The 20,931-nt window shown below is 35.5% G+C and overlaps 1 pseudogene; it reads right to left on the reverse strand.

Annotated features, from left to right (window-relative positions):
- LOC149204678 (2-Cys peroxiredoxin BAS1, chloroplastic pseudogene) overlaps positions 1-20,525 on the reverse strand; it is a 45,027-nt pseudogene extending 24,502 nt beyond the window's left edge.
- Between the last annotated feature and the right edge of the window lie 406 nt (positions 20,526-20,931).

Here is a 20,931-nt window from a genome sequence, read left to right on the forward strand (position 1 = left end):
AAAGTCATTGGATGCTTCTGGAAATAGTCTCATTGCGTAGATTTCTTCATTCTGAATCCAACGCAATTTGAATGGACCAGAATGGACTCCGGATGAAGGAATTATTGCAAAAAGAAGTTGGCCCAATGTCCCTTAAAAAGGAGGAATTTTCTTGTTAAATTGGTCTTTAAGGGAAAATATGTCTTAACGTAAGTTCCTTAAAGAAATTGCATTCATATCGCATCGCAATGTTTCAAAAGGGAAGGACTTAAACCGCAGGCATAAAGACTTTGTGATGAGCGATTGCGCTTTATCGCATCCCTTAAATCAATGGGCAAAGGACCAAGACCTATGGAATTTTGACTTGCCGAGATGCGATGGCACCGATCAAGCGATAACTCCGATCGACGATCTACGATCACTGATCGGGAAAGGATAAGGACCATGGGCCATGGAACCAGTGATAAGCCGACCGCCGATATGCTGAAATGCCGATGGGCCGATTGCGATGAGCATTATCAGCCGTCGGATCAAAAGGAATCAACAGTCGAGATGCGATCAGTGATTGCAAATCGGAGAGGCAAGACTATAGGCCATGGAAGCAGTGATATTGCGATACTCCGATATTCCAATAGTCGATGAGGTGTCGATCGGAGTGATCAGAGATCAGAGATCGGAGTGTAGCAGAGCAAAGGGGAACAACAGACCATGTGACATTGCGATTTGTGATGGATGCGCAGACCCGAAAGGTTTATGGATGCGATTTAATTCCGTTAGAGATCCGTCTTGGCATTCAAACAACGAATTTCTATGTATTTCCCATGTATTGGTTGATTCATGTTCTATTCGGGGTTTAGCCTTATGCAATGCAACATGCGACATGTGATAAGGAAACAGACCCGAAAGGATTATATATGCGGCTATGTTTATTTTGAAATCATACTTTTGGCTCGACTGCGGATTTTCATTGTAATTCCCATGTATTCCATTATTGGGTTTTGTTTCAGGATTAATGCCAAAGAAAGGCCGGACGGTCGGGTTACCCACGCCCACAGTTCCTTTCATTTGAACACAAATAGAAACACTAAAAGCAATAGAAATGCAACACAAGACATGGAAGGTGGGCTTACCCCAAAATAACTGAGTTGAATGTGCCCACGAATCTTGTATGCAATGTGGGATGTCAGAGCTACAAGGTCGAAGTGACAAATGATCTCTGCAGTCTCTGGTTCATGAGTTTTGATAAAATTGAAGATGTGACACACATGCCACAAATCTAGGAAGAGCGACACTTGGTGGGAGGTTTCTGAAATGATCCTTGCATGCAACCTCTAGTTGCTAAAAGTAGATCTCTGAATCAAGGGATGCCTTTGTATGCTGTCTTGGGAGAAGCATCCCATGCATGCAAATCAATTTGTCAATTCAACTGCACATGCAAGAGTCTGCTCAGCTGGGAGGAAAAAATGTGCATTTCTGGGAGGGAGTTGGGCTAGCTTCCAAGAGGGATTGCCAAATTTCTGGGCAGAGGAGCTGAATGTTGCCCAGACTGCACAATTTATGGGCTGAGTAGTCCTTCTAGGAGCAATTTCACAATTTTTCCAGTGAACAGTGACAGGTAGATTTGTGCAATTCTAGAGCCCAGGAGGCTGCCAGACAGAATTGCGTAATTTCTGAAGGTAAGGCTGGTTCCCCTCCAGAATTGCACAATTTCTTGAGGGATATGCTCAGCCTACAGTTGGACTAAGTCCGGACAAACAACCTGTGAGGGGGATGCAACAAGCTCTGATGCACAGACTATCATTTTGCAAGGAAAACATTGAAGCTTGTGTACTTCACAAGGCAAGACATGATGTTGTGAAAGGTTGGTGGAGAGGCTCCAAAATGAAGCTAAGGAAAAATTTTGGAGGGTGGTTGTAGCTGCTACAACACTTGGCGACACACTAGTAGAACTCCAGCTCTCTGAATGGACCTTGTTCGTGAAAAACATGTCTAACACCTCAAGAAGTATTGTTCAGTTCTCAGTTTGTCTTGGTTTTCACACTTGCTTGATTATAACATGTAGCGTCTGCCAAGCTCTTGGTCGATTGACACACATTCCAAGCCAAGTCAACACATTTTTTTCGATTGGGGTTGAGGGGTATATTGGTGCATAAGCAGTATAGTCGTCAGAGTCTTAGTTTCATCTCTGGTGTTGCTCCATTGCCAGCAGCCCTGGAAAGTACCCTGGTGGAGTCACGCAGGAAAGCAAGCATCGCTCCGTTGCTAACGAACCTAGTTAGTACCTCGACGGAGTTACTTGCATCACCTCTCTATGCAGGAAGCCTTTCTCTTCTTTCGCCTTATTCATTTTTTATTTTTTTCATTTTTCACTTTTCATTTTTTTCATTTTTCATAACTGTGCATAACACTTATTCATTTCAGAGGCGGAAGAGGGATCCCGACTTATTGAGAGCAGAAGAGGTTGTTCCTTCAGAGAAGTAGTTTATTATATACCTCTGACATGCTTGTTAAGGTTTTCCCCCTCACCTTACTCTACTTGACTGAGCTGACAAAGGTTAACCCAAAAATGACCGACTAGAGTAGGTGACACTAGCTAGTGCGCAAGTGTTGTGTTTTCACCAAGGTTCACTTCGAATATTACGTATTTTCCATCGATGTATCATGGAATAAAAGTAACAAGTTCATCATATAGAGGCGGGATGACAGATAACGAAGTGGTGATAACTGCACAAGGCCCTCTTGTACTTTACCCATCTTGTTTCAAGAGTCAGACATGGTTTCATGCGAAACTAACCTATGAACGAAAACAAGCAAACAAACAACAAAGAAAAGCAAAAGCAGAAGTAAATGTGAAAGCAAAGTGAGTAAGAAAACAAGAAGGAAAAAAAATAAACAAATAAACGAAGTAAGAAAACAAGCATGCAAGCAAATAGACTGAAAGCAAACACTGCTCCTACTCCTAAGCTAATGGTGCATGGGCTTGATCACGTGAAGTGATATTTCCAATGCAGCCATTGGCGCATTGGTTGACCCATGTTGGTGAAGGCTTGATCTACGAGAAACCTGGTTGTACGAGCCAACAAGAAAGAAAGATATAACAATGAAGACAAATGCATTTCATGTTTAAAAGTGTCCGCCGGATAGAAGTGAGTGGAAGTACATGACATGTGGTACGTGGACTTATCACGGTGTTGTGCGACACTGCGTGCAACTGTGAAGCATATGCACAATCTTGACTGCGACATGCAAGAAAATGAAAGAAGAAAGACAACATGCATCGTGCACATGTCCTTGCAATGTAAGATTTATCTAATGCATGAGCAATGGGATCGTGCAGTTTGAGTGGAGGAAGCATGATCTGTGTGTGGGATTTATATTCAATGCATACATATGAGTGATGAGGAGCCTTGGGTGATTGAACAATTTCCTGATTGGAAGTGAAACTAACCTCACGATAGCGAGGGCCTAAAATAACCATTAGCTCGGGCTGAAGTGCCTTGAAAGTCTGGGGTGTTTCGACTTCATCATCAAATAGATCATAATAAATCAATGGCTTCAAAAAATCAACTGCAGTAGAAACATGATCGTGATCGGATATAGGAGTAAATGGATCACGACAACCACAATCAGAAAAATCAATGATTTCATCGGCATTCTCATGATTTGATAAATCAAACAGAGGGGTACATGAAAAGCGAACAAACTCATCCTCTGTGTTTCTAGAAAAGGCAGATGAAAGATCAAGTGGATTTTCAATGAATAACTTATCCTCTCCGTTGTTGGATGACAGAACAACATCTGGTGTGTCCAACGAGTGATAAACAATGGGTACATTCGTGGATGAAGATACACATGGGAAATCATGGATGACAGGTTCAACAAAAATGTCAGGAAATAACAAAAGGGGCTCGGGCAGAAGGGAGTCATCCTTCGCCGAGTGTTGATGCTCAAGCTCCCAGCCATACTCTTCATGAATGGAAACACATTGTTCCTTCACTGCATCCTAATACAAGAATGCATTTGCACACACACACACACATACAAACATAGATACCAGTCATATAATTTAAAAATTTTAAAAACTTCCTATATCATACAAGATATTTATAATATTGAGAACAACAATTCCCCATATATATATATATATATATATATATATATATATATATATATATATATATAGATATATATATATTTATATATTTATATATATCCAATTAGAAATAGATATACTATGCAATAGAAGAAACACAGGGATTTCCCCAGTCCCTCTTATGTCGAGAGATTTCACATGCACATTCATCACAAGTGTGTAAGAACATACCACTTAGCCAATAATGTGTGTCACACTATAACAATTATGCACCAAAATCATGGAATAATTTCTACAAAAATAAGGAAATAACAAGCATCCATGGTCACAACCATAGACTATCCACACCTTCAAAATCCTATTAGAAAACACATGCAATACCCTTTCATTTTTCAATAAAATTAATCATACCATAACATCCTTGTAGTAAGCATTCAATCCACAATCAAATGTTACAGGTAGTATACAATCATATTCCATTCTGCTATTGCACTTAGAGCTAGAGCTCCACTCCATCTCCAATGATCTAAGAATTGGAACTACTGCTCTATTAATTATGGAATAGGGCACCAACTTATTCTGAAAGGTCTAGTGTTGAACATTTCTCTAATATCACTTTGTAACATACCCCCTTACCAACCATAGCCCACATTAAGGCTAATATGATGACTTTATCTCCAAATTCCTATGATGGAAATGGGATCTAAATTTTTCAATCTTTTTTAAACTTTTCAAAGTACAAAATAAGCATCACCATTGTGTCTTTCTCATCAATACCTTTCTGAAGATATAAATTTTACCCCAATATGACTTATGGATTGAAATATATGGTTGATTAAACATTTACCTAGATACTATTTGCCATGTCACTTGGTTGTGCCTCGTGGCACCCATGTGGAACCCGTGTAGTGCCCATTTGGCAATCCATGACATGCCATGTATCACTCTCAGAAATTCCGCATCATATGTCATCTTTGACTAGGTCATTCTTGCATGGTCCATGTCACCCCCTCCTGGCCCCCATCGGACCCCTGCCCATGGGTTGCAATTTACCATTCCCCATTTTCCACCTAGACCCTATTAACAACCCAAGAATTATGGGATATTAAAATTCACATTAATCAATGGATGGCTCTTCGTCTACCATAGACTATCAACACCGACCCTTCACCCCCCTTCACACTTAACCCCTACGCTCTAGGTCTAGTGCCCAATAATCTAGCATTGTGACATTCCTGTATACTTTTGGTTACTCCCTCCATTTATTGGCATCCATCCATTTCCCTTCACAACACTTGGCACATATTTGCACTACTCAATGGCTGGTGCTTGAGACGACAATTTTCCCATAACATGTTGTACACTTTCCCTTCTACTAGCCTCTATTTTTTGGCCCACTCCACTATCACTTTTACGATGCCCTCTGATTTAACATCATTCTAACATCATAACCTCCACATGGCCTCTATTGAAGTTCCATGCGTCACTCAATTTACTCCCACTTAGCCCTGCAAAAAGGTCAATTTTTAGTGTCATCTTCTATGCCATGAAGGCACCATGTCAAACCCCTCTTTCCACGTCACACACCATGAATCCTTTGCCTCACTATCTTCTCGACCCCTTGTAAATTTGAATTTCTCCATTTTAATAAAGTTTTGTGTTCTTAGCGTTCTCACAATTTATTGGCCCCATGGCCTAAGAGATGCCTCGACCATCAATTGTCAGACCTACCATCCATCTTGGCCCCATCTCCCTAGGCCACATATGCACATTGTTGAACCCTCCAATGGCCTAGTTCCCCAAGGCCTTATGATGATAACTCCTCTTATCACTTGACAGTTCCAAGTCATGTTACACACACACACACAAACACACATGAGTGTGGCCATTAACAATTTGCAGGTTTTTGCTACCCTTCTTGAATTTACCCCTACACATATAAATGTAGATACATAAGTATTTCTATGATGCCATGCATAACTCTATCGAGCCCTCAACATAAAATCATGGTGCCTCTCCATTAGGGCGCTACAAGGCACAAGGCCTATCCCTCTTGATCTTAATACAAACTGAGTCCATCCCAACAATGACCTCCTGAGTTTTCCGATACAAAAACCAAACCTTGATAACCAAAGTTATTTCAATTCAAGCATTCAAATAAATTAATAGAGTGGGCCTTTGTTTCATTACTCATGCCATTTAGACCAAAATACAGACATATAATGGACACAGTAATAATCACATTCCTTAGAGGATATTCAATAGTAACATCATCCTTGTTTTATCAAGGAACCTCATGTTTTCATCTTAATGTAAACAATTTAAAATCTTAGTCGATGATATGTAGAAATTCAATACATGGAAGCATAAGAAAACATTAACTTATTAGACATACAAGAATCATCCATTCCTCATCAATAGTAAAAAACTTGGCATTATTCATTTACAAAGTAATTTATCTTCCTCGGCTCAATAGAAGCATTAAACCAACACATTGAACCATCATTAAAAGAATTCATCAAATCGACATAATAAGGATATGCATGACATTCAATGTGCAAGAGCTTGAGTAAACACTTATCTTATAAGAGAAGTCTTGAAACCGAGTTGGAGCTTCAACTCACCACCCAATCTCAAATGAGCTACGACCAATATTTCTTGCAACTATCACCACTTATTCAAATTCTAAAGCTTAAGGAGTTATTACCCATGTAAACTCAATATTATCAGCCAAAACAATGTCCCTAAGGTTACACCACCTCCATCCACTAACTATTCAGGTAATCAAATACACAAGACATTGTTTTCCTTCAAATGTTCTCTATAATCATGTCACAGAGCCTTAACTCATTTAAATACAACACAAATATCCTTTGTAAGCACAGAGAATCACATCTATAATCAAAGGGAATATTTTAATCATAACATGGGAAGGTTCCTCAACTAAACAAGCTACTGATAGAACAGTAGATTCACAAGTCCACATGTTTCTTAGTGGTTTCTTTAGTCCCAAGACAAGCCACTCTTAGTCACATGAGGAGAGTCTTTATCCAAATATGGGAAGGTAATTTAGCTGGAAAAACTATTGACGGGATAGTAGATTCATTAATCCACAACTTCCAAGTGGTTTCCTAAGGTAAGCCACACATAGTGGATTCTTCAATCCTTGGGAAAACCACCAATTAGTCACAGGAGGAGTAGAGATTAATATGGGAAGGTTATTTAGCTAGATAAACTACCATGGAAGCATAAATATCACCATTGTTACGTAGTTCTTTAGAGAAGAAAACACTAGTGTTCCTAGCTTAGGGCCACATCTGGTATTTCCGCAACCTCCAAGTACCTAAGTATATATATACCCTAGCTAGTAGGTTCCTCAATCCATAAGATTACCAGTGGGTTCTTTAGTCCCAATGCAAACCACTATCAATGGCTTTGCAAGTTCTTGGAAATCCACTGCTCTTTATTTTCAACCATAAAACCCTCTTGGGCTTCTTCAATCAGTCTGCTACTGAGAAACTCGCTCGGCCCCAATTTTATTTCTTCGTTATCCTTCTTCTTCATGAAAAATTCTCATTCTTTTACCTTGGTCGAATATTTTACTTCTCTCTCCATGGAAGCCTCTCAAATGCATTCCCCCTATTATTTTCCTTATCCTTCTCGAGAAGTCCATTTGTGGCCTCCACTTCTACTATCACAACCATATGTCGATTGTTAAATCATGTGCCCTTCACTCTTCCTCTTGTTTTTCAGTCTATAGCTAGAGGTTCTTTTTTGTTTGCATGTTCATGGGGATGTTGTTACAACAATTCCCTATGCCACTCATCAGCCTATTGATCTTGTCCCACTCTGCCCCTACTAGAACAACCCACTCTTGTATTTAATTTCGACCTCTTTAGCTTGTGGGTTCACCTAAGGAGGTATGGTGCTTTTCATCTTGTATTCTAGCCCAAATAAAACAAAATCAACTTATTAAAGGAATATATTTCAACCTCCATGTTGAAATTGAATATCCTAGCTTCCTCTAGCAATCTCCCTAACAAGTAAGAAGGAAAACAACAAGTTAAAATAAAAATGTAAAGGAATTGGGTAAGAATTAGTTTTAGCCGAATTTTATATCTCTTGCTTATTCAATTTAATACATGTATTATGTGGATGCCCAAGAAGGGGTGCAGTTAAGGAAAGAAATTGCGAGCACATAAATATTTAGTAAAATCATACAAATATGTGCATACATGAGTTTCCATGTTGAACAAAAATTAAATGAATGAACAATACACTCATGATATGAAATATGTTCGGTAATGCATTGAGAGATTACATGAAAATGTGGGAGGTATGAAGTAACTGTAGGGACTGCATTTTGTTCATGTGTTGATGAGTATTGGCACAATAGTTTCTAATCTTAAGACAAGTGATTAAATCATATAATGTTAATTTCGTCGATAAGGAATATCTAGTGGAAGGATTGTTTTTTCCTAGTCAATGAGAGAATTGTATGGAATTGTTGATATATGAAAGGAAGTTTTTCATTAATACCTAATGGGTTGTGCAAATGGTAAGAAGCCTCCAATTCATCAATATTACTAGAATCTTTGTGATGCATATATGAATTACTATGATATGATTTGGTCATGACACTCGCATTATGAATCATGATTATACAAATGTTAGGTGCATTAAGTGCATGCTTGCTTGTATGGAAAATTCAATTGCATAATTGAATGCCATGAAAGGACATAAACAAATAATATTAAGGAATTGTTGAGTAGCGAAATGAGGGGCATGAATAACTCATCCTGCAAAACAAAGTGGAAACTAATTACTCATGAATTTAGAGATATGTATTTTAATGGAGAAAGTGGTTATATAACTCTCAGTTTTGACCCTTTGGGTTGTTGGAATAAATGTTTGATTGCATTAATAAATGCTTAGAATGATTGTGATGAAAATATATAATGTAATTATAGTTCCAATTCAATCTATCTAAAATCAATTGAAAGTTATAGAATTATTATGTGCATAATAATTCTGAGATCACTTCAAGGGATGTTGTAAATTTTGCAATGAAATTCCTTTATGTATGAACACTTACAACTATTTGGCTAATTAAAAGTTCATAATGTATGTATAGTGCTGGAATGTGGTGCGACAAAGAAGCCACTATGAGAAACAAAAATATCACCACGTACATTTAAGGAGCCCAACATCATAACTAAAAGTCTTGTGTTTGTGGGATCTGGTTTCTGAATGAAGAAAATTTGGGCAATTAAAATTTATAACTTGAAAATTTTGAGCATATCTCATGGGTATTGAATTTTGTGATATATGTAAAGTAATGAAGCAAAGATAATAGGAATAAGGCCTTTGTGGTGACATCGCAACCTTGTGACACAGTTTGATTACCTCAAGGGAGAAATTCATAAAGGGCACACTGATTATAAAACTCCATGAGAAATGTAGTGTAATTTATGTTAGAGCACACTAGAAGGGAACTTGACTATAATAATTTAATAATATCTTCAATAATATCATACAGAAAATCCATATGATAGTTATATCACCCAAGGATGGGGGTTTCCTCTGCCTAGATGGGTGAGTAACTAATGGGAGAATAAATTTGTCACATTCTTACTAGGATGTGAATATAAGAGGGCCTATCCAATGCAAACAATGAGATAAACTTGTTACTTGTGGAGGGAAAGGAGGCAAATAATAACCATACAAAGTATTGGTTTAAAACCTTATCTATTAGAGATTCATCTTATTTTGGAGAAAAACAAATCTTCTTATATAAGGATTACTAGCTAAATAAGAAAATTAATTTTGGATTTGAGGCATCTGTGGTTCATTTCTTTCAAGTTGAATCTCGGAGTATCCACATTAATAATCATACTTGTCAATGTTTCAAATCCCAACAAGGATCCATCATGAGGACAATTTCTGAATGATGATAGAAGAAGAGCTTAGTGAGAGGATAAGTAGTAGAAAGATAATTTGATTTTTAGGAGATAAGATCGGCTTAAATTTTTTTATTTTTATTTTTTATTTTTATTTTTAATAATTATTAATCATGCTTTAAAGTTTTATTTTTAATTTTTATAAATATTAATCATGTTTTAAAGTTTTATTATAATCTTTATAATAACTTGTATTTTATATATTTTCATTATTATTAAAAGATCCTTTAATGAATAGTTTTTTAATTAATTATTAATAGATTTCTTATTATTCTAATGTTATTATAATGTGATTAATTTCTGTTACTAAATTTTAATTCATTATTATACCTTAAATTTGAATTAATTAATTAATAGGCATTATAATGACTATTTATTGTCATGTGTTAATTAAAAAAAAATTGTTAATAAACTAAATGATTAATAGAAATTATAATAACTAATTATTGTTATAAATAATTAATGATACTAATAATAATAAGTATTATTATAAATAATCTTTAATTAGTTACTATTATAAATACCTAATAATAATCATGATAATTATTATTAAGAATTATAATTAATAATGATTTTTATTAATTTTGTTCGGGGTACTTTTATTTTAATTTTATTTTTAATATAAGATCAAAAAGTTATAATAGGAGAGGAGCATTTACTGATTACCTGAGATGTGATGGTGGTCCTAATCCCTTTGATTAAAGGAAGCCAACTTCCACTTATCTCTATACCATTGTCTCTGTTGAGATTTTGTGGATGTTTTATAATTTCAAGGGCCTCCCTAATCTTCTATTTTTGATAATGTTCTTCTCTTACAATAATTGAGGTGCTCTCCAAACAAACCTAGTGTTTCATCTTTGAGGAATGCTCCGAAAGGGCCGATGTACGAGACCTTCCATTCTTAATATCTACTCCATGTTCTTTTAGTATTTTCTGCAGAGAACGACATGTTTCACCAATGTAACATTTTCCACAGGAACAATCAATTTTGTAAACTCCCTTGAGCTGATGTCTATCAATATTGTCCTTGACAGAACTCATACCTTGTTTAATTGTTCCAGGTGCTGAGAATTGTGTGACTATGTCTTTCCTTTTCAGGATTTTGGCAATATTATCAGTCACCCCTTGAATATATGGTAGGAAAACTCTACCACACTCAGGTAGGTTTTGGGCCTTAGGTTCTTGAGATAGCACCCTCCTTTCCACTCTTTCTATAGCTTTCGTAATTTATTTTTCTCTATAGCCTATACCCTTAAATACCAAGGATAAGTGATTTATCTCTTCCTTGAGATGCTCAAAGTCAGAAATTCGAAGGGCTCTAATGGAAAGAGTGTTAAGGACACAACGCTTTTAGGACAGGTGATGGTAGGATTTAGCGTGGAGGTAGCTTTCTATGTGAGTTAACTTCCTAAAAAATTTATGTCCTAAAGAGCCATCCTCCTTCCTCATGATAAGAACGTCTAAGAATGAGTTAGGAAATAAGTTTAAGTGTCTTAGATTAGACAATGGAGGTGAATACTACAACAAATAGTTTGATAACTATTGTTTAGAGCATGGAATTTGCATAGAGAAGATAGTTCCAGGCACACCACAGGAAAATGTTGTGTCATAAAGGATGAACAGGACAATCATGGAGTGTGCAAGGTGCATCAGATTTCATGCAAGACTTCCCTTACAATTTTGGGAAGATGTTGTAGATATTGTTATTTATCTAATAAATAGAGGGCTTTCAAGTTCCTTGGATGGTGGTATTATAGAGGAGGCATCGATAGGTAAAAAGGTAAACTACTCATTTTTAAATATTTTTGGTTGTGAAGCCTTTGTCCACATCAATAAAGAAAATATAACAAAGCTTGAGGCAAAATCAAAGAAATCATACCTTTTATTGGATATGGTGTAGATGATTTTGGTTATCACTCTTATGATTATCAAAATCACAAAATCATTAGGAGCAAAGATGTCATATTCAATCAAAATGTCTTGTATAAGGATTAAATGCAAGGAAAGAAATAGGAAAATGAAAACTAGGAATATGAAATGCTTGATGAGATCACACAAAAATTAAAGGTGCCTGAAAATCATAATGATCAACAACCCCAAAAACCACAACAATAACAAACACATCAAACACCTGAAAGTGGTGTCAGAAGATATACCTCAATAAGTAGACCCACTAAATAATATTTTCCTTCATTATATTGTGTATTGTTGACTGACTCTGGTGAACCAGAAAGATATGAAGAAGAAATGCAGGTAGAAACCAGGAAGAAGTGGGAGCAAGCCATGGAAGAAGAGATGGACTCCTTGATGCATAACCAGACTTGGGACTTAGTCAAGTTGCCTGCAGGTAAAACAACATTGCAAAATTAATGGGCTTACAAGTTGAAGGATGAAGATGGATCTAAATGGAGGTATAAGGATAGACTTGTGGTGAAGGGGTTTCCATAAAATAAATGTATAGAATTTGATGATATTTTTTTCTCATGTTGTTAAAATGACTTCAATCGGGACTATTTTAACTCTATTGGCAACAGAAGATTTATAGCTTGAGCAATTAGATGAAAAGACAACCTTTATCTATGGGGATTTGGAGGAAGAAATATACATGCATCAGCCACAAGGGTATGAGGTCAAATGGAAGGAGAAGTTAGTATGAAAATTGAAGAAGAGCTTGTATGACTTAAAACAGGCTCCAAGGTAGTGGTATCTAAAATTTGAAAGGCTTATATTTGAACAAGGTTATACTATATGTCACTTTGACCATTGTGTTTATCTTAAAAAGAAAAATGATGGTAGCTATATTATATTTGTATTATATGTAGATGACATGCTTGGCATCACCCCCGAAGCTAAAAATAGATGAATTTTTTCCTTGTATAATATTGTAATTTCATAGTCAATCTGGGTCGTTCATTAAGCGGATGATCTGATGGTAGAAGTTATGTTTAATTTAGGGTTTTTTTCCCTAGAAGGAAACCTATCAGTTTATATGAAGGAATTGTATTGCAAATGTGTATTATTTTTTTGAGTGAGACAGAGATAGGATACTATATGAGAGAAGAGGAAATTACAGTGGATCTTTTGTAGATTGTATCTCTTCATTTTGCTAGATAATATAAAATGAAGGGCTAGTTGTTTCTCCTTTGACATAACCCAAGTTGGGTGAACTATCTATATCTGTGTCTCTCTTATTTTGCGTGTTTCTATATTTTGTGTTTCCACAATATTTTGTGTATTTCGTTTCTCGTTAATTAATTTCTAACATATTTCAGATCCTTTTTCTTTATATTTTCAAAGATATTCCTTGAGGAAGTTGGGTCTCTTGAATTCTCCTAAAATCAAACCTCAAAAATAGTCAATGTGTTATTATTGTCATAATTTTCTTTATTGGATGTTCCAGTCTATGAAACTTGGAGGATTTAGAGAAAATATCTCAAGGTATATGTGGTAGAAATTTTTGAATTTGGTCCTCTATAATTTACAAGATATACTATATGGAATATTTTGGTTTTAGAGAAATAAATAGTGCACATAAACTAATTAATGAAATGCCCCTTCAAAATGTGGTTTTTATCGATGGTGATTAGATAATGTGTGGGAATTGCTTGATAAAATTCTTAGAGAAAATGTGATAACCCATAGCCTCATGTGGGATTAAGGGTTGGGTGTGTTACAAAGTGGTACTAGAGATAATTGTTAAGCCTGTGAAGAAGAAAACATTTAAGGTACCATGTATGTTGCACTAAATTTTATTATGTTTGTGAACCAAATTTTGTATTTAATCAATAGATATATTAGCTTTGTTAGGAATTAAGTGTTGAGTGCTAGGTTTGCAGGAAAATAAATAAATTAAATAGATATAAATACTAATAAAATTTTACGTCAACATGTATAAGCTAAATGGAAAATTCCATTGTATGAATAATAGCATGAAGAACTATGGTAACGTAATTTTCATAAACTAAAATGTTGAAGAAATATGGGCATTTGATTCATGTGTATTACTCCTTATTCCATCTGTATTTATAACGAAATTGGATATGCTTTGTCTCAATCTCCTAGAAGCAACTACATATCCCCCCCAAATCATTTCTAAGGTTCTCCAATATCGTTACCACATCTTTCATAGTTGTTCATTCATTGGGTTAATGTTTTGAGAAATTCAAACCAACTCATAGCACATAAAGTAATTGTATACATTATTTTCTACAAATCCATCTCCATCCACCTCGCTAAAAATACTTAATAGAAATACTTCCTTCACTATGTTTGGAAACACTAGCTTCACTCATTTGTGCAAGTTTACATCTCCAAAAGAACATGTCATCTCAAAAAAAATTGGTTGCTTCATAATAAGCATTTCCACTCAAAAAAATGTCATACCTATATATATCTACTTTGGTAAACACTATCTAAATTAATCCATACACCATATTGAAGTCAACCTTCATTATATTTTACTTGACCACTATGTACAAAAATTGTTGATGAGGAAAAACAAGTAAAATTAATGTTCTAAAATGTCATACTTGGGACAATTTATCCCATGGATTCTTTCAAACCAAATGTTGAAGTGAGTTAGTAGGGGTTGCATTCATTAATTTTTCAATACCAAAGTCCACTATATGGACCATCATGTCTTCATCCAAAAACACATTATCGGATTTCAAATAAAAAAGCACCACTTGAACAAAAGAATCATGATGAAAGTACTCCATGGCATGGGCCACATCTATGGCAATATCCAATTGTGTTTTCAATGCCAATTCACATACATCTTCACCATTATTGTAATCCCTACAAATGCTTCTCCAAGCTTTTGTTAGACATATATTGGAACATTAATCATTTAAAATGGAGGTTAGAACATGAAGTTATGATTCTCACCAGATTTCAATTTTGGACCTTTTGTAGAACACTACATTCTAATCCAGAACACTTGAAAACCTTGTCTTTTGCAACTAGAAAACTTATGTAGCCACAACTGTGTCATCACTAAAATTCCTTTATAAATTAGCCAAAACTCCTCATTACAAACAAGTTGGCTTTGGTAAATCTATTAATTGCTATGTGAAGCTCATCATATGAGATCCTTTTCTACTCTAACCTTTAGACAATATGTTGCAAGGAATCAACATTTTGCATACACTTATTTCCTTTACAAATGAATCCCATAAGTAGACAACATAATACAACAACAATAACTACATTCATTAGCAATAATACTCTTTCACAAATGCAAAATCATCTCTTGTTGTTTGAGAGATAGGTAATCGGAATGCTTGTGGTCTGAAAAAGCTTGGTTTCCAACGAAGGACATGACAATTGTTATTTTTTGGATAATAAAAAAAAAAACCCTCCTTTTGGAATTTCCCCAATGATATTGTTGAAAGATAACTTCAAATACTAAATAATTTTCAAATGTCAGAGTAATTGGAATTGTCCATAATAGGGAGTTGGAAGAAAGATCTAAGTTCATAAGACTCTGTAAATTTGCAATTGAATTTGGAGTAGATCCTAATAATGTATTTTGAGATAAATTCAATGAACATGCCACTTAGAAATTTGTGAAATGAAATCTATGTGATTTACGATTTTGAAATAATAACATATTTATACCATATTCAAGAAACCTCTATCCATTTGAAGCTAGAGAGGCCAACTTAGCATAAAACCTTAACTTTCATCACTCACTACTTTATTAATAGGAGCATAGAATAAAACGTCTTCCATATCCCATTGTTTTGTCAATAACATTAACTATCAAATTGAAGTATTCGCTAGAATATAAGAAGCCCTATTACAAGAAGCCAAATATCTACATGGTCAACAAGAGTCATTTGAAGAAAAGAAGGGTTGAAAGGGTAGGGAAATCTCTCAGACATGTCTCTAACAATGTATGGGGATATAAAATTTATAGATGATATAATTATAATATAACTAAAAAAAGTTCTAAATTGTTAAAAATTATAAAAAGTCATAGTTTTGTAACATAAATTTTCATGTCTTTCAACATAATTTTTAGATCAAAATTGTATACTTAAATATTCATGCATTGTATACAATTCACCATCAAGTTCCATTAATGGCTCACTAATCTCATTCATAAGAAAATTAAAAAATCATATTTAAGATTAGAATTTAACTTTTAAAATTTTATTGATAATATAAAAAAATTATATATAACTGAAATTTAATGGATCAAATTATATATTTAAAAGAATAGAATTGTTATTGATGTTTCATCAATTTGATTTACATGAAAATTTAAAAAATCACATCTAAATGGGAATTCAACATTTAAATTATTGTTAATGACATAAACAAATTAGTTATGGTTGAATTTAATATATTAATCCATTAATTTGTGCTCTAAGGATAATACAATTAGTTTCATATCACCTTTTGTGAGAGAGGTTCTTATTTTGTAGATATGAATATTGACATCATGGATAATAGTAATAAATCACATTAAGATATAATTTTTTCATTTGGTTAATAAAGTGTTATTAAAGAATTTAATTTTCACATTAATAATAATCATAAATAGATAGTAAATATGAACAAAAGTTTGGTCAAATAGTTAAAAATAATGTCAAAAGTGTAATTAAAATCCAATATAATTCATAAAATCAATTCAGTCATCTAAAAAATGTGTTTATAAGTTATAGATGATTGTTATTTTTTAATTATATCCTTTCATTTGTAGACAAATAAATAATGGAATTAATTTAGACAATTAAAAACATTGTCATTATGAATGGCCAATAAAATAAACCAATGTATAGTTGCAATGTCACAAAAGCGTGTACTTTTTATTTTGGATAATACTGACATATAAATATAAATACTAATAGAAGTTTACTTCAACGATTATAACTTGAAAAAAAAGAAAAAAGTGCCATTTTATGCACAATGGAAATATTGAAATCTTCTAGTATTGCAATTTTCACAAACTAAAATGAGGAAGAACTATGAGCATTTGATGCATGTGTATCACTCCTTGTTGCATTTGTATTGCTAAGAAAATTAGATATGCTTTGCCTTAATCTCCTAGAAGCAATTGCATTTGCCCCCAAATCATTTCTAAGGTTCTCCAATACCATTACCACATCTTTCATAGTTGGTCATTCATTGGGTGAATCTTTCGAACAAATCAAACCAACCTGTATAAGAGAAGATATGCAATTAAATACATTGTTTTCGTCAAATTCATCTCCTTCCACCTCCCTAAGAAGGTTGTTGTCAATTACCTCCTTAACGCAGCTTGGAAAGGCTAGATTTACCCACTTGTGCAAGTTCAGGTCTCCAGAAAACATATCATTAGTTGGTCGTTTCCTCGTAAGCATTTCCAATAATAAAATTCCATAGTTGTAAATATCTCAATAATAAAATTCCATAGTTGTAAATATCTCCTTTGGTAGACACTGGCTGACCGAATCCATACTCTGCATTTAAGATAATAGTCATCAAATTTTACTCTATTGTTCCATACAAAAATTTTGGTGAGACATTTAGAAATGAAAAGCAAACATTTAACATTCTAAATGTCATACCTGGTGCAATATAGCCCATAGATCCTTTCAAAGAAAGTGTTGAAGTAAGTGACTCAGTAGAGGTTTCATCAATTAATCTTGCAATACCAAAATCTGTTACATGCCCTGACATGTCTTCATCAATAGGCACATTATTTGGTTTTAAATCACAATGCAGTACCCGCACAAATGAATCATGATGAAGATATTCAATGGCATGGACCACCTCTATTGCAATGTCCAATCTTGTTTTTTGTCCCATTTCACATGCATCTTCACCATTGTTGTCATTTGTATTAGGATACAAATGCTTCTCCAGGCTTCCATTAGACATAAATTTAAACACTAATCCTTTGAAATCAATGTTGCAACATGAGGTTATGATTTTCACCAGATTTCGATGTCAAACCTTTTGCAAGACGGTACATTCCGCTTTAAAACTCTTTTCAGCCTTGTCCTTTAGAAAATGGAAAACTTTTACAGCAACAAGTGTGCCATCAATAAAAATTCCTTTATAAACTGAACCAAAATTCCCTATTCCCAACAAGTTGGCCTCGGCAAATCCATTAATTGCTATATGAAACTCTTGATATGAGAGCCTTTTGTGCTCCAACCTTTGCAAAATGGCTTGTGAGGAATCAAAGTTTTGCACATGAATATTTCTGTTCCAAAGGAATCCCCTTCTTTTCCAAAGGAATCCCAAAAGTAAACAACATAATATAAAAGCAGCAACTCCACTCACTGGCAGTATCAATCTTTTCACAAGTGCGAAATGATGTCTTGGTGTTTGACATGCAGGCAGTTGAAATACTTGCGGTCCACAAAGGCCAGTATTTCCAATTAAGGACATGATGATTGTTCTATTTGCAAAAAACTCTTCTTCTGGGATTTCCCTAGTGAAATTTTTGAAAGACAAATTCAAGCTTTGAAGCATTTTCAATTTCTTGAGTGTGACCACTGGTATTATACCTAATAAGTTGTTCAAAGAGAGGTCTAGACTTGCAAGGCTTTGTAAATTTCCAAGTGACTCTGGAATAGACCCTTGGAAGGAATTGCGAGATAAGTTCAATAATTGTAGCTCATTGCAACTTCCAAGTGCAGGGGGGATTGCTCCAATCAATTGGTTGACAGAGATGTCTATAGCTTGAGCCATTGCAATTTTACCAATCTCCATGGGCAAGGAACCTTCTAATAAATTCCATGACAAATTCAAATAGAATTGTATATTAGAAAATTTCCTAATTTCATGTGGTATACTTCCAGAGAGGCTATTGTGAGATAGGTTAAGCAATTCCAAATTTATACAATCTCGTAAGTTGGAAGGTATGGTCCCTGATAAGTTATTGTGATGAAGATGGAGTCTTCTTAGTTGTTTAAGGAGTGAAAGAGAATTTGGAATCTTGCCAGAAAGACTATTTACACTAAGGTCCAAGAGACCAAGGTGTTGTAAGCCTTCAAAATCGTCAGGTATGTTTCCTTCTAAATTATTGTTACTTAAATACAATCTTTCTATTTTTACAAAATTTCCTAATGGTGGAACATTACCATTTAGAAAATTTTCACTTAAATTTAATAAGGTTAGGTTGCTAAGATTCCCTATATGTGGAGGGATGTTTCCTTGTATTTTATTATTTGATAATGTTAACATAGATAAATTAGTAGAGTGATATGGGGTTTAACGGTAAGTTTCGCTGGGTGAAACCCACGAGATGAGGGTTCAAATCTCATTGAGTATATATATGACCTGTTGTGTCTTGGCTAGAAGAGTAGGCGACCCCATAGCGGACGTCTTGGCTTTTGTTGAGGCATAATTTTCCTGCTATTGTGTAGCTTGCAGGCGGTTGCATGTAGCCTAGGTTTATAGTGGCAGCCAGTTAGATTTGATCCTGGGTCTCTTCAAGATAACTCTCACCAGTTACCGATTATCCTAGATTTAAAAAAAAACATAGATAAATTAGTAAAAAGTCTACCTATTGCAAGTGGCAAAGCACCACTCAATTTATTGTTATGCAACCATAAGTGCTTTAAGTGAGAACAATTAGTAAGAGCAGTAAAAAAAGGCATGTTTATAGCATTGACACTATCTAGTTGGTTGTTATTCAAATGTAAAAATTTGAGAAAAGATAACTTAGCCAACTCTATTGGCACGGTCCCACTCAGCGTGTTATAACTTAACTTGAGTCCTACCAAGTTAGGGAAATTTCTAATAAACTTTGGAATCTCTCCACTAAGTTGATTTCCCGCTAAATTGAGATATTGCAAGTTTAACATATTTGACAAAGATGCGGGAATGCAACCTGACAAATCATTTAGAGAAAGATAAAGTTCTTGCAAACGGGAGAGGCGACCCAAGGAAGAGGTAATGGTACCTGAAAAATCATTCAATTCTAAAGTCACCTTGATCAGCGATGAAATGTTTCCCAAGGAAGAGGGAATGGTACCTGTCAGCTCGTTCTCTGCCCAGTCAAGGTGTTGCAATTGCCGGAGGGAACCCAACTCCCTCGGGATATTTCCGGTCAGATGGTTGCAGGAGAGAATTAGAATAGTCAAATTTTTGCAGCTGATCAGTTGACTCGGCATAAGACCAGTCAGACTATTGTATTCCAAAGTCAACTCAATCCGCGATGAAAGGTTTGCCAAGGAAGAGGGAATGGTACCTGTCAGCTCGTTCTTTCCCAAGTAAAGCTTTTGCAAAAGCGGAAGGGAACCCAACTCGCTCGGGATATTTCCGGTCAGGTTGTTGAAGGGGAGCGCCAGAAGAGTCAAATTTTTGCAACTGCAAAGTTGAGTTGGGATATCTCCTTCCAAGCCATTGTTGTCCAATGCGAGCTCCCTCAAACGAAAGAGCCATCCCAATTGAGGCGGGATACGACCAGTGAGCGCATTCTCTGAAAGGCCGAGCGTGCGGAGAAACGACAAATTGCCGAGCGATGGAGAAATGGAACTGCGCAGATCCATGTGAGTGAGGTTGAGGGATGCCACTTTGTGTGGATGACGGCAGTTACAGGTGACACCGGTCCAGTTGCAGAAGGGGTTGGCGGGAGTCCAATCTGCGAGGGAATGATGTGGATCGCTGGCAATGAGGTTCCTGAATGCCGCCAGGGATTGGTGGTCATTGTGGAATGAGTGGGACCCTTTACCAGGGGTGAAGGAAAAGATGAGGATGAGAAAGAGCAGATGAAAAGCAAAAGAAAGAGAGGGCATGGTGGTTGAAATCGCAGCCTCTGTCAAAACGGAACAGAGGAGGGGAGGGGAGAAATGCAGTGTCTCCAGAGTTGGCCGCCACTCAGCTAACGGTGCTTGCTCAGGACCCGGGAAGCAACGACGGCATCCCGTGCCTTGGGATCACATTTCGTGAGATTTG

Source organism: Pinus tabuliformis, chromosome 1_2, assembly GCF_031772625.1.
Source record: "Pinus tabuliformis cultivar Carrire ecotype Pingquan chromosome 1_2, CPIR1, whole genome shotgun sequence".
NCBI classification, from domain to species: domain Eukaryota; kingdom Viridiplantae; phylum Streptophyta; class Pinopsida; order Pinales; family Pinaceae; genus Pinus; species Pinus tabuliformis.